At 31.1% G+C, this 14,845-nt stretch overlaps 1 pseudogene; it reads right to left on the reverse strand.

The window, feature by feature from the left end:
* Positions 1–814: 814 nt before the first annotated feature.
* On the reverse strand, positions 815–14,139 carry LOC145577716 (protein STRICTOSIDINE SYNTHASE-LIKE 5-like; annotated as a pseudogene).
* Positions 14,140–14,845: the final 706 nt, after the last annotated feature.

Genomic DNA, 14,845 nt, shown 5'->3' on the forward strand with positions numbered 1-14,845 from the left:
GTTGGGTGAAAATGAACCAAATAGCATTCATACATAGTAATGAATTAATGCTAGTCATTTTTTTTTTTAGTATGAGAAAAGGGAATACATAAAGGAAAAAAAAAAGTTAAATGAGTTGACATGTGGCATTGGTGAAAAATAAAGTTTACATGTGGCATGATATGTATGATGGTTTGTGTTTTTAAATACTATAAGTGTAGAAGTATAAATTATATAGTTGTATATCTTTTACTTTGTTCTTCAATACTCAACATAATTGCAATATTTTGACTTCAACACTATTTATATATTAATTTTGACAATTTGACTATATATATATTTTTTTTTTACTAATATATATAAAAATTAGATGATATTGTGTAATATGTTGAATATCAATGTATATAATCAAAAATATTTTTAATACTTTTATCAATAAATAAATGCATTTATAGAAGACACATGTATGTGCCAATTAAACAGCGTTCAGAATGGAGGCATAAGAGAACTTGGTAAAGGTAGTAAATATGACCAACTTTATTATAATTTAATAATTTCTCCTTAATTACCACAAACGACCTCTCAATGCATAATTTAACGTATATAACTAGTTAATTAATTTGTTAATATAACTAAACAGGAAAAATGACAAATTAATCGCTGTAATTCTAACACAAATGCTGATAAATGAATTATTATTGCGGTCATGTTACACTCTCACACGAAAACATCACTAGCAATGTTTCAATATGTTAAGAGCAGCTAAAAAAGCAAGCCTAAGCTGCTCCTGTATAAGTCATACAATTTCGTGAAGCTGAATTATACAGTTTAATTTCTACAAGCTGTTTAATGATAATTTACCAACAAAATTGGAATTTAAGCTTCCAAGGTAGAGGTTTCCCTCATACTCCACAGCTGAAGTCACGAAAGACATGACCGTGCCCTCAGCGTCGTCGAACCTCTTCAATATCTTACCGTCTTCTGATACCTTCATCACAGTAGCTTTGTTGTGAGAAGCTTGGACAAACTTTATCAATCTGGGAAATGTTGCTAGCAAATGTTTCGCAATCTTGGAGGTGTGCACAAACTTCATTTCTTTCTTCGACAACTGCGTTGAGTACCAAGGCAACAATATAAGCATTAGTTGCTAGTACGTTAACATGGTTTAGTACAAATTGTACTATCAAATATCTATACTAATTTATTAAAAGATGTCACGTTTCACAAAATTAACACAATGTTTGTGCCTTCATTGATTGTTTTCCTATCATTTTAACACGACTAAAAACTTGTACATGACATAGAACAACAATATTAAGTTCATGCTTTTTTAAGCTTGTTTTTGTTGGCCTTATAATACTAACTCACATAACAAACAAGTTCATGTTTGGTAAGCATCATATATGATGAGTACGTACCTCAACCAATGCAATCCAAAACGACCCGTCTGGAGCAAGATTGATATTATCTGGTGCACCTGGAAGATTATCTATGAATATCTCAGTCGTCCCTTGAACATCGCCTTGTAACCAATGTTTTAAGCATCTTGACCTGGAAAATTTTAATAACATAGGCCACCACAATTGTCATTAGTCTGTAAAATTACATCTATTGCATATATTCACGTCACTCGGTCACTATAATACTATATAGTAAAGTTTTAAGATGTGGTAAAAAACTAAGTCCCTATGTGATTAGAAGTTCCTATAACATGTCAATACTTTAATCCAACGAAGGAGATAAAACGTAACAAATATAATTAAGAAATGACACAAACTATAAGGCGGGTTAGGACAACGTGACAACTGATTTCGGACAAAAAGAGTAATATACAATATCGATAAAAATTGATCTATCATACTCACTTCCATGTTTCGCATACCAAAAGGTAGCGTTGGTCACTTGAGAGAGCTATTCCATTTGCAAAGTAAAGATTATCTAGCAATAATGATGTCTCTTTAGTTTGAGGATTAAACTTGAGAAGCTGGCCATTAGGTCTGGCTTCTAATAGATCAAATAACGCATTGTGTAGACCAAATTTGGTGCTTGCTATACTAAAATACAAGCTTCCATCTTCCCCTTCTATCACATCATCTGCAAACCTGTTTTCATTTGATAATTATTTGCTTATATAAAAACAAATTAAATTCAGGATCTTCCTACTTTCATTCTTTTTTATTTTCTTTTTTTTTTGACAAAAAATTCAGGTAATGATGGTAAATTATTTAACAGATAAATATTTTAACACGAATTCTCATGTGTGACTAGCTATACCGTGTGGCCAGTTATTATACGAATTACTTCATTAGTGTAAATGTGTAATAGGAGTTACTTCGTCAGTGTTATAGGGATTACTCGGTCAGTATTATTATTACAGAGGTTACTTGGTCAATTTTACTTTGTTCTTTTATAAATGGCCACCCGGTGTGGCCATTCACACACAAGACGAGCTGTTATAAAATAAACGGATCTTTCACCAAATACCCTTGAGTTATTTTATTCACCATATACCCATGAAAATTTTCAAATCCACCGTATGCCCCTGAGTTTACAAAAAATGTTGCAAAATGCCCAAATGACTAACGGACATTAACTCTGTTAGTCATTTAGGCTTAATTTGCCACGGGGCAGCTTATGACTGGCTGCCATTTATACTAATTTAATTTTTAAATAAATATTTAATTAATTATAAAAAAAACAAATAAAAAAAATAAAAAATAAAAACCCCGCCCAGCCCCGGCTGCCACCCTGTCCTTGTCGTCGGCACGGGTTCCACCTGAACCCCAGCCCCGCGCTGACGCCACCGCCTATTCGACACCCCAGCAGTCGACACCCTTGAACCACCCATTCCCCAATCCTAAAACCGCCCCTCCCTTCTCCTTCGAAGACCCCACCCCTCCCCACCGCTGGCGTCCAAACTCTCATCCCCGCGCCGTCAAATCCAAATAGATGCTTCCTATGCTAGCTCCATCCCCTGAACCACCTCAACAAAACCCAAAAATAAAAAACCCCAAAATCGAACCCTAGATTTTGATTTTTAGGGTTTTGGGGTAGTGGTTTTTAGATAAGGTAGGCGGCGGCGACGTGAGGGAGGGGACTTGGGCTGCCGGCGAAGGGGTTTTGGGGTGGTTTCCTAATTTTTGGCTAAGGAGGAAATAGGGGAGGGGTTTTACGGTTGAAGAGGAGGGAGGGGGTATGGCGGTTTTGGGCGGGCTCTGGCGCATGGCTAACGGAATGGGCGGCGAGGCGCCAACGATTAGGAAGCTGGCTGGATGGCCATTGTGGGAGGTGGATGGGCTAAGGTGGCTCGCTAGTGGGGGGTTACGGGTGTTTTTTATTTTTTAAAGTTTTTTATAATAATTAATTTAAACAATAACCAATAACATGCTGCAGTGTGCTATAATTAACCTTAATGACAAATGAAATTAATTGTCGTTAGTCATTAACGGCATATCGTGACAATTTTGTAAAACTCAAGTGTATATGATGAATTTGAAAACTTTTATGGGTATAAGGTGAATAAAAAAAATAACTCAGGATATTTGGTGAAAAATCCGTAAAATAAATTATTCTTAAAATTAAAATAAAATAAAATAAAGCAACTTTTAAAGGTAATCCATTGGTTGATATCTAATTGGTTTTGCAATTGTATATAAGAAACGTTTTAATTGGATACTTATATGACTCGAATTCTAAGCCTTTTTAGGTAATTACTAGTGCCTACACCCTAGTGTAGGTAAATATACCTACACCCCCCCCCCCAATGTACCTCCCCCCAAATAAAGTCTCCCAAATATATATATATATATATATATATATATATATATATATATATATATATATATATATATATCACCATATATATATCACCATTGTTATCTTCTAAAAAGTTTCATTCTATGATTTCTCTCATAAAAAACAATCATCCTATATTTTCTTTCTCCAAAAAATTTCATATTATCCATTTTCTCTCTCCAAAAACCTTCATCCTTAATTTTCTCTCTCTAAAAACCTTCATATATTTCATCATAGAAGTTTAATCATCTATTCATGTCACTTCGTATGGGAGCTTCATTGTTGACGCGAATCATTGATGATGTACTAATTTCTCTCTCCTTTTTTCAGCTCCATGATTTTATCGATATAATTGTTAAATATTGATTTGATTACTGTCAGGGCCGTCCCAACCTTTTCGGAGATCCTGTGCAAGAATGGAGTGTAAAAAATTGGTTTTTTTTATTTTTATTATTTTTTTTAGAGAATGTAAAAAAAAAAAAAGAAAAATTGATACTTGAATTTTCAAAAAAATTGATACTTTAATTTTCTCCACTACTCGGTTTATTTTTATACCAGAAAACAAAATTGTTGTTTTCCCAGTCCTAAAAAAACAAATTTATAAATGTTGTAAGGGTTTAGTCATTTACTATGATGGTAAACGAAATGCATTAATGGTTGTGGAAATTAAATATGCGTTGATTACGTTTTACCAAAAATTGATTATATTTTACCAAAAATATTGAACATTAAGGCTGTTAGTGGGAATGCCCAAAAAAAAAAGTTGTTGTTAGTATGAACAATTGAGTCCCTTAAACCAGTAGGCTATAGTTTGCATGCATTGATAGTTATTGCAGTATATACTGTTTATACATTTTTATATTTGAGGCCCCAAACAAATTAACAGTAAGGCTGCACAGGGTAAGGGTTGGGCCCGAAACTGTAATTTTTTCTCCCAAATTGATTGTCAAATAATAGAAAAAAAAAATAATATAGTGGTTGAATTATTAATATTTGATGTACTCTTGTGTTGAATTAGTTTATGGTGTGTTATTATATAATATAATTATTAGACATAAATAATTGAAAATAGACTGTTGTTGTCCTGATTTTCAGGACAATTTGATCTATTTCGTCATATTATTGAGATGTAAATTTAGTTTGTTTAATGTGGAAAATAATTGTTGAAGAATTCTCACTTTCGTTATGATAGATGTTCATTAGCGTATTAGTAAATGATCATTCACATATTAATATACAAGCATTAGAATTTTTGATATATGTTCATATTATTATTATCTTCATCAAAGTTTTTCTTTAGAATTAAAGATTTTGTGTAAGGGTTTGTGACTTCTTATACTTTTTTGTGGAAGTAAGTTATTCTTATAGTTGTAGTTGAATTATGTTATTGTTTTCTCTTATTTTGTGTTAAGGGCGTGATTTTGTATAATTAATTGTTGGCCTAAAATTTTAAAAATTGTGTACAATTTGTTCTAGTTCTTATGATTGTTATGACTAATAATGAAAATTGTTTTTTATATCATCCATTCTCATATTAATAAATGTTCATTGTGATCATTGATGACCATCCGAATTTTGATAAATGCTCATTTGGATTGTTATATATGTACATTTTTATATTGAAAAATAGTCACTTAGATTTAAATGCACGTTCATTTCATTCTCATATTTATAAAATTAAAGCTCATTAGTTTGATATGGATATTGATACTACATGCATGTAAATTGTTTTATTGACATATATTTATTCATATATTAATACATAAATTGTTAATCCTTGCTTGGATTTATGTATATTCACATATTTATATAATGCTCATACATAAAAATCATAAGTAATTATGAAATTATTTGTCATTGGAAATTGACTATAGAGTATAATTGTGCTAATTTTCTGAATTAGTTGAGCTTTCATAGAATTATTGAGATTTGAATTAGTTTATAGTAAAAATGACTTTTGGATAAATGTTCATTTTCATTTTAATAGATGTTCATTATGATATTAGTATATGATCATTCACATTCTTATGTTGGATCAGATTAACTAGTGTCCAATCATGAGAGAAGACTACCCTAATTTTGTTTATGATAATATAGATATTAATGATTATATGATGGGATTTAAACAAATGTTCATTTAGATTTAAATACGTACATGTTTATTCTCATATTGAAAATATTCACATAGACTATAATAATACATGTTCAACTTCTTATTATATTAATATATACATACATATTAACTCTAATATTGATAGATATTTATTCGAATATTAATATATAGATGTTCATTTGGACATGTGTATATTCATACATATATTAATGTATGTTCATTCACATATCAAAAAATGTTCAAAAATAAATTACATATTGTTCATTCATCGTAGAAATAAAATGTATTATTTTATTACTTTACGTGTGTTCATTTTCAAATTCATTATTGTTATTCATTCGTAAATGTTCAATTTTGAATCCTTAGATTTCACGTACTTTTGTTTGGAATGTGTTTATGGTTGTTATTATTATTTTTTTTTTTTTTGAAAAAACGTGATCTCTTATTGTACAGGATAATCAAGTAAGGAAGTTGAAGGCAACAAATATATTGTGCTCATCGGATTATACTTTTCATGGAAAACACACAAATATCATATGATTAGAGGTGCAACAAAGAGGATGTATGTCATATATCTATATTGACACTTTTTTATACCAAATGTAACAACAAATAATGTTCATTTAACAAGACACATATGTAGATTTAGGATTTAATGGTTCACTTTCATGTTTATGAAACAATTACATGAAATAGATTAGAAATGTGTTATTATTGTAATTAAATTAGATTTATTTTATATTGAAAATTATTTTTTAACAACGTTTTATTTAAATAAATAGAATTATTAGATATATGTACTTTCATACATCTAAATTATATTACATACTATGCATAGCTCTTGAAATGAACATGTGATGATACAAAATGAATATCTGTTGAAACATAAATAAACAAAAATGAACGTTTGATGATGCAATACTTCTTATAATAAAAGTGATTTGAGTGCAATAATCCTTATAAATAAACTTGTTTACAGTTTTATTTATGTAAACTTCTAAAAATACAATTCAGAAAATATACGAAGTATTAATCAAAACAAAAAAACTCCTTGCTTAAAAATGAACATCTAATAATACAAAAATGAACATTTACCAATACAGAAATAAACATGTTATAAAAATTTACAGGAAATTCATAAATGAAAAGAGGACGGCGAGACACGCATAAAGGGTGTAGGGGGTGCAGGTAGTGCTCCCTATCCCGGGGTGTAGGTAATTTTTTTTACCTTTTTAGGTATGCATGGGCCATGGGCCTTACATAAGTTTTTTTCTCCCACTTCATGGCCCATGGGCTTTGCGTATAAATATTGGTATTGGTTGTAATTACTAATACATACAGGTAGTACTATCTACACCCCTACCATATATATATATATATATATATATATATATATATATATATATATATATAATTTTGACATTTGCTACCACTAAAATGGCCCTCTTTCACATTTGCGACCTGTTTAAAATTTTATTTTATTTTACTACCACCCAAATCTCACCTTATTAAATATTGCTGCCACTTAACAGAATCCGTTAGGATTTCGTTAAGTGGGGCCCATCATTTCATTAAACAATAATTTAATTTATTAAAAATTAAAAGAAAAAAAACTCTTAAAAAAAATATATTTCCCAGCCACCTCCTCTCCCCGTCATCCACCCTCCCCCCTCCCTATACGTGCTCACCAAGCAACCGCACCGCACCTCAAACCAACCACCATCACTACACAATTTTAGCAACATCACCCTCACTTGAGTCATCTCCCCTGTTCACAGCCACCTCGCACCTCCGTCTATACTCACGTAAACACCAACAACTCCAACAGCAACACCCAACCAACACGACAATAACAGCAGCAACAGTTCACTTCGCACAACCGCACCGCCCACCAACCATCACAGCAGCCACCAGTCAGCAGCGTCGCCCAACCAATCACAAACAACCCAAATCGACCTCCACATATCAGTCGCTCCACCATCGCATCGCCAAAACCAAATTCAACCTCCGGCCACTCGAAAATCGGCACTCCTACTTGATAATTACTATTACTATTACAGTGGGATCTCTAATCCTCTTCAATGGCCTCAACTTCGTAAAAGACGACGTCTTCTTCTTCTACAATCTGCTAAAATTCCGGCGAGATCCGTGATTCTTCGCCGTCTTCCGTCGATCGGTCTCCGGCGGCCGATAACCGGGTTGTCGGTGAGAGACCGACGAATTTGATTCATTCTGTTGAATCACTTCCTGAAAGTCTTACCGTAACTGCTGCTTCCAAAGCTAAAGGTTGTTTCTCTCTCTCTTTCTCTCTATTGTTTTTCTAGAAGTTTCGTTGATTTTTAATTTGTGAATTGTGCGAAAAAAGTGCGATTCTATGCATTTTTGCTAATTTGTGCTAATTTCTTGATAAAAGATGGTGAAATTGATGATTCGAGTGCCAAATTCGACCACCATAGCCAATAGGGATGGTGAAGAGGAGAGATAAGGGCGGCCAAGAAGGGCTAGGAGTGGCGATTGATGTCGCCGGTGGCGATGATGTCACTGGTTTAGGCGCCGGAACGGGGAGAGGAGTGTGGGTGGTTGAGGAGGTAGGAGTGGCTGTACGGTGGTAGTGAGGGGGGCTGGGCTCTCTAACGGAAACAGTAAACGGCATAAGGCAAGAGGTAGTGATATTTAACAATGTGGGATTTGGGTGGTAGTAATATAAAATAAAATTTTAAACGGGTAGCAAATGTGAAAGAGGGTCATTTTAGTGTATATATATATATATATATATATATATATATATATATATATATATATATATATTAGATTTCCTCATTTTATAAACTTCTTTTATCATCTTTATTTTCTCTCTTCAAAACCACAATTCTTATTTTCTCTCTCTAAACTTCCAGAGACCACAATTCTTTATTTTCTCTCTTCTCAATCAACCATGTACTTCTTGCACTACTTCAAAAAAATTGCAAACCAATTGTAATTCGTCATTGTTATTATCAACGTCACCGAAATCTTCGTTCTCACATTTTTCGCTGGAATCATCTCGCCGGAAATATTAATACCATCATAAAATTTGCCTTTTTTTTTCTTCTCTAGATCTATAAAATATTAGTAAGAGTTTGTGATTTTATAATTTTTTTTTTTGAAAGTAATATAATTATGGTTGGATTATGATAGAGTTTTGAATTCTCTAGTGTTGTGTTAAATTGATTTATGGTATGTTCTTAAATTATAAAATTATTGGACTCAAAATGTTAAAATTTATGTAAACTGTTGTAATTTTTTGGATTAACTGAGTTATTTTGTAGGATTACTAAGAATTTATTTTTTTTCTTTTTGATAGATGTTCATTCTCGTTTTAGTAGATGTTCTATAACATTTTGATATATGTTCCATTTACGAGACTAATATTCTATCATTAACATGGTAATAGATGATAATTAGAATTTTATGAAAGGTTCATTTCTATACGCATCTTTAATTTTTGCGTGAATGTTCATTAACGATACTTTTTTTTTTTGGCAGATTCGGTGTGTATGATTCGGCATATATACATATGGAATACATGTTCATATAATCATTTTCATATTAATGTATGTATAATTAAATTTGATACATGTTTATTCTTTTTAGATTATATGTTCATTCTCATTTTAAAAGATGTTCATTTGTAATTTAATACCTTATTTATTCTTATATTTAACCAAGTTCATTTACTTTTATACTTGTTCATTCTCACATTAAAATATATTTGTATCAATTTAAATACTTGTTTGTTATCATATCGAAAAATGCTCAATTAAATTTTAATACTTGTTCATTCTTGTAATAAAAGATGTTCATTTAACTTTAGTGATTGTTCATTTGTATATTGGAAGATGTTCATTTAGATATTAATGACTGTTCATTCTCATATTGAATTATGTTCATTTTTGTATATGTAAATGTTTATTTAATCATCCTATTTAGTTTATAGTGTATTTTGATTGTTACTAATATTTTATTTTAAAATTTTTTTGATACAAAAATATTTTAAAATAAAATATTAGTAACAATCAAAATAAAAAGTTGAAGACGATCACATATATATTGAGAAAAGGATAGATGTCCAAGAAGGACGATTTAAAAAGGACGATGATTCTATATAAATTTTATTTATATCAAATGTATTAAATTAAAAACGATGTGGATAGTGTTTTTTGATTGTTACTTTATTAAATGCGTGATATATTGGATTAGGGGTGTAACAAGAAGGATAATTCTATATTATTAGATGTATTTGATTTAAAACTAATAAGTATGTACAACTGAGAAGTATGTTCATTTTTATATTTTAAAAATGCAAGCAAAATCTTGTGTAAATTAATAAAATAATAAAATATAATTGTAACAACACATTTTAAAGTCACAAATACAAAAAAGAAATTAATATGAATATTGCTCTATGCATTGACACTATTGAACATTTATGGATACAAAATTGAACATTTACTAATACAAAAATGAACATATTATAGATGACTTGAAATGGAAAAATAACAAAGTGAAGTCATCGTGGTGGGGGGGGGGGGGGGGGGGGGGGGGGAGGTGCAGGCAACACTGCCTACATAGGGGTGTAGGTAAAATTTTGTATATTGGTTGTGCATCCATTTCTATCTACTCAAATAAATGAGTGCAAATCTACTTGTATTGACACAACATTATGCCTGTTGAATTGTTTTGGTGTTATATGCATGAAGTAACTTATGAGAAAGTTTTGTTATGAATTTACTTTTCCAATTCCAGCATAATTATCTAACTTAAGTCTTGTCAATCATTTAGATTTAAACTAACAAATTTATTAATTAGATATCATCATCTATTTTCACTGTGCTTTAACCAACAACTTACTTTGTCTCTATCTTAAGGAAGGATAGTGGATGTTAGTTCTAGTGTACAACTTGTATATAATATGCATGTTAGGGTTAATCCTTTAAAACCAAATAAAAGTCAACTTTAATGTATAAATAAAATAGTCATCTTTATGTGATTTAAAGTGATCAGACTGAATACAATAACACACATACATTAGCTTGGAGCCGTTGAAGTGCGAAACTAGAGTTGTTACTCCATCTTCATCGACCTTAAGCAAACCCTACAATTTACACATACATAGTATAAAGTAAATTAAATATACATTGACAATTTAGTTCATACTAAGATAGAAGACCCTGCCTATATTTAGTAAATCAACTACCTCTTCTGTGTCACAAACAACAATACCACCGTTAGCCAAGTTAGTCAGTCCAAGTAATGCGGTGCTATTAACCCACTTCCAATTTTGCAATGAACCATTATTTTTGAGCATTCTTTTGATCCAACCATCTCTACTAGCTGTGTATAGTGTCCCATCCTTATCCACGCACACATCTTCTGCATCCTTCAATTGCCCTTCTCCTATCTTTGTCACATCGTACATTATTGGTCCATTTATATATGTCAAACCCACATATATATTTGAAATTGCTTTATATATATATATATATATATATATATATATATATATATATATATATATATATAGGAAAAATGGAAACTAAAAATCCAACCTTTGCGCGGTCTTCTCATAAAAATCCAACATTCCATTAATGTCATAAAAATCCAACCTTTATACCCACCTTCTCCAACAGATTCATTTGACCTTTAACCTGTTAAACAAGTTGAAAAGTTTTTTTTTTTTTTAATTCTCTCACTTTCCCTGCTCACTCCTCTCTCCTCAAAAACTGAAATAGAGCATGCAGCACGCACCTCCGCCGCCAACACCTTCGCCGCCACCACCTCTGCCACAACTTACCCCACCCTACCCAAACCCAAAACCAAAACCCTTCTCCCACTCCTACCTAGGTTCAAAACCATAAGCCTGGAGTCGATGGGCAGTTTGTTGGAGGGTGGAAACGGAGATTGGGCGGTGGTGTGAACTGGATGTCGGTGGGCGGTTTGTTGGCGGGAGGAGTAGCTGTTTCAGGCGAGGGGATGGGTTACGGGTATCAGCAAAAGGGGTTAGAGATAGGTTACAGCCTTCAGGCGGGATGGGGGATGCTAGTTTTAGGCGATGGTCAAGGTGGAGAAAGCGTCGGGACGGGGTAGGGGCTGGGATCGGTTTAGGGTCGCCGACGATTGGGGGATGATTAGGCGTGGACATGGAAGCTGTGTCGTGCGCCGACAACGAAGGGGAAGGGGAAAAAGGTGGCTAACTGGTGGATTTTTAGATGAAGGTGGGTATAAAAGGTTGAATTTTTGTGAGATTAACTGAAGGTTGAATTTTTAAGAGAAAACCGAGCAAAGATTGGATATTTAATTTCCATTTTCCCCACACACACACACACACACACACACACACACACACACACACACACACACACACACACACACACACACACACACACACACACACACACACACACACACACACACACACACACACACACACACACACACACACACACACACACACACACACACATATATATATATATAATCCTAGAGCTTATGAGATGTACGCGTTTTGATTATATAAAGTATGTTATAAAAAAAAACGGTGCAAATGTGATTGTTGGTTCAATGTTTTATACTTATTTTAGATATCACCTTCCAAAAAGTTATTTTTATTAAGCAAGCTAAAGGAATACTATTCAACTTTAAAAAAAATTAATTTAGGGCTTTTTTTTTTTTTTTTTAACAAAAAACCAAAAATAGGAAACAAGAAAAATGTGTTTCCACTTTTCTGTTGTCAGTTTTGAAAATCATCATGATATTAATAAGTTTGACTATTTTTTAATTCTTATATGACATGTATCATTTGATTTTGAAAAACAAAAAACCAAAAAAAAAAAAAAAAAAAAAAACAGAAAATTGCAATGATACCAAACGAACCCTTAATTAAGAAATATATCTTAGTGTAATCAATAAAAAGCAATTTTCATTAGTTTTATTCAATAAAAATGACAAACTCACATAGTCATATAACAAAACAAAACTATTGATTAAGTACCGTATAATTTGGTTTAATTGCTAACAATATGTCTCAATCATTAAAATCAATGTTAAAATATAATTTAATATGGTATTAATCTTAACTTACTAGTAAAAGTCAAATGATTTGAAGTGTACACTGTTCAAGACAGACCTAGCTTATATATATGTAGTCGAATACTTGATAATTTTATTTTAACTATCACCCCTTGGTGTTATTGTCTTTATTATTAACTATTATTAAAATAGAAAATTGCTGACATCATCCTATCTCCCAAATTATATATGTGTCGCTTTTTCATAAAATGTTTTCTCGCCAAATGCACTTAATGATATCATATATATTTAATTTTTTTTTTCTTGAGGAATTAGTTTTTTTTTTTTTTTTTAATAATTTTCATTTCAATCTTTTAACCGTGTCAATAAATAAATATATATATTTTTTTGGTTGGAATAAATAAATTGATATCGAGCTTAAACTTTTTAGGAAATTACGAAGTTTTTTTAAAGGTTTTAATGTTATTATTATTTTTTTTTTAAGGATGCTATAAAGTAAATGTTAACATTGTTTTGTATTTTCAAGGTTCTTCTATTTATTTAAATAAGGATCTTTAAATTATAAGTATTTTTATTTTGTATTTTGAACTCTTAGATATGGAGTATATAATTTGGTATGCATAGAGTTTGATTAGATCAGATTGGTTTGTATTTTTATATTTCGTTACTCATGTAATTTATTATGATAGCTATGATCTAATTTATAAGTATATACGGAAAAATAAATGATAGAAATAAGCTATTTTATTTCAATAATTTTTGTAATCCGTGCATCACATGCACGGGTCTAATATAGTGTATGCTAATAAAACTAACAAAGAGAAAGGGATAAAATATTATCAAAACTTTAGGCATGATTTGAGTAAAATATTAAATTTTTTTTTATTTATTTTTTGTTTTTTCGGTGCGAAAAGTATTAAAATTCATAATATCCTAGATAGCTACTTTTGTCAATTTTCGAGGTTGGATAATAAAAAGTATATATTCTATTAATTCAGTTAATTATGGACTTACCTGTAAATGGTTGTTGGGAGGAAAGAGGGAATTTACTAAAGATGGTGAAGGCACGTCAAGTATTTGAGGTGAGATGGGTGAAAAAAAAGTAGATTTGAATAGCCAATGCTACCACAATTCCTACATACGAAGAAAAATGCTAGAAAGGTGAAAGTGTTTTTGGAATCCATGGTATGGTTAAAGAGTAGAAAAATATGGTGAAGAGATAGAAATCAATACAATGTACTCATTGAATGATCTAAAATGTGTGGTGCACAATGAGATAAAGATAGTCGTACTAATGCAACATAAGAGGTTACATTCTAGACTTCTAGTCATGAGCTAATTTGAAAAGTATAACTCTTTAAGGGATCCGTCTAACTAAGTGTCATTTCAACCATTTTAAAAGTTATTTTGTCCATAGTTATTAATTATAAAACCATCTCCAATTGTGAGACTTGAGAAAGTTTCTGTAGAATAGAGATAGTATTTTTTGCAAAGGATACTAATAAGTTGGTATCTAAACTTAGCAACTTCAAAAGAAAGTTGCTAAGTTTAGATACCCAACTTTATTTGAGTCTCATTTGACAAAAAGTGTGAACCCCTTATCAATATTATAATATATTTTATAATTTTTTTAAGTTTTATATTTTTATGTTTTTTTTAAAAAAATTTACGATATGGATTTGGTGGGCCATAAATTGAAAACCTTACAATATGGAAATTTTTTTTGAAAAACTTACAATATTGAAATTTCCTATGAATTTCAAAACCGTAGGAAAATATATATTTTCCAATCATCGGAAATTCTATATTTTCCGATGGTTTGAAAAATCGTAGGAAATTTCCGAGGGCTTTTTTCATCGGAAATGCCATCGGAAATTAATTTTCCGATGG

Source organism: Chenopodium album, chromosome 14 (genome assembly GCF_948465745.1).
Source record: "Chenopodium album chromosome 14, dcCheAlbu1.1, whole genome shotgun sequence".
NCBI lineage: Eukaryota > Viridiplantae > Streptophyta > Magnoliopsida > Caryophyllales > Amaranthaceae > Chenopodium > Chenopodium album.